Source organism: Penaeus chinensis, chromosome 21, assembly GCF_019202785.1.
Source record: "Penaeus chinensis breed Huanghai No. 1 chromosome 21, ASM1920278v2, whole genome shotgun sequence".
Taxonomy (NCBI): domain Eukaryota; kingdom Metazoa; phylum Arthropoda; class Malacostraca; order Decapoda; family Penaeidae; genus Penaeus; species Penaeus chinensis.
The window spans coordinates 13,261,291-13,262,790 of record NC_061839.1 but is presented as its reverse complement, the minus strand read 5'-3'; positions in this window follow the sequence as shown (position 1 = coordinate 13,262,790).

Genomic DNA, 1,500 nt, shown 5'->3' with positions numbered 1-1,500 from the left:
CATCTCCCTTAGTATCTCTTCCCTCTATTCCGAACCATCTCATTTCTACTTCCTCCCACCCCCAGTCAGATTCCTTTTCCAGTCTAAATCCTGATACTCCAATTTCTACCACTTCCTCCATACCTACCCCTTCTCCTTCTCACCCTACCTGTCGCACCAGACAATACAAACGTTCCACTCCACCTTCTCCTACCACATCCTCTCCTGCACCCACCTCTCCCTCTGCTCCTCGGACATCTATTCTCTCTTCTCCTCAACATAAGAAAACCTTTGTTTCTCAGACCTCCCCATCCAATTCACCTCCAGAAACTCTTGGAGACATCCAAATCTTCCCAACCATGACCCAAGAGAATCCTCCACTCCCTCACCCACCTTCCAATTCTTCTATTCCTATCCGCCCCACATTCAAAGTATCTGCCGATATCCATCCTCCTCCTCCTCACGTTCCCCCTACCCCTCTTCCTCCCACACTCCCAAAAACAGCCCATCCTCTCCTCCTCCATGTGCATCACCATTCCCTCTTGCTTCCCCATTATCCTTACCACTCCCACCTGGATGCTCACGTGACTCCCTTATGTCACAACAATATCCTTCTCCGGATCCCTCCCCTCCTGACTCTCTTCCTGATACTTCACCACCTTCCCTTGTTCACTTATCTCATTCTCTGGATTTTTCTTCTACTTCTACAAATACCATTACTACCTGTGTTACCCTTTTGATTGCTTCATATTGTTTTTTGGCAGTTTTCCTCATACAGATTTACACACACACACACCCATGTGTGTGTGTGTGTGTGTGTGTGTGTGTGTGTGTGTGTGTGTGTGTGTGTGTGTGTGTGTGTGTGTGTAACTAAATGAAAACTAAATAGTAGAAGGTAACGAAACATACACTTAAGTACCGTGTCATTTGGTGTGTTCTCCATTCAAAATCCTGTCTCTTTCGACACATGTTAAAATAGTAGAAAAACTTTTTGCTGCAACGCTGGGTACTCAGCGTTAATGGATGACGGTCATTTACACTTTGAAATTATGGTGCCGTCACCTACAGAGAAAGAGAGAGAGAGAGAGAGAGAGAGAGAGAGAGAGAGAGAGAGAGAGAGAGAGAGAGAGAGAGAGAGAGAGAGAGAGAGAGAGAGAGAGAGAGAGAGAGAGATCAATGCCGAAACAAAAACAGTAACTCCTCCTGCATACATATACATATACTCGAATATTTCAATTGAGATTAAAACAATTAAAATCTGAGCGCAGTAAAAGCTTGCCTCCCGCGAGCGATCTCGTCGTGGCCGAGTCTAAAAGCTTATCAGTTACTCGAGGTGGAGCGAGTGAGTGAGTGAGTGCGTTCATACGTGTAAGTATGAACGCATGTGTGTGTGTGTGTGTGTGTGTGTGTGTGTGTGTGTGTGTGTGTGTGTGTGTGTGTGTGTGTGTGTGTGTGTGTGTGTGTGTGTGTGTGTGTGTGTGATATAATGAAAAAGTCACCCCTATAAGATATACGTTCTCT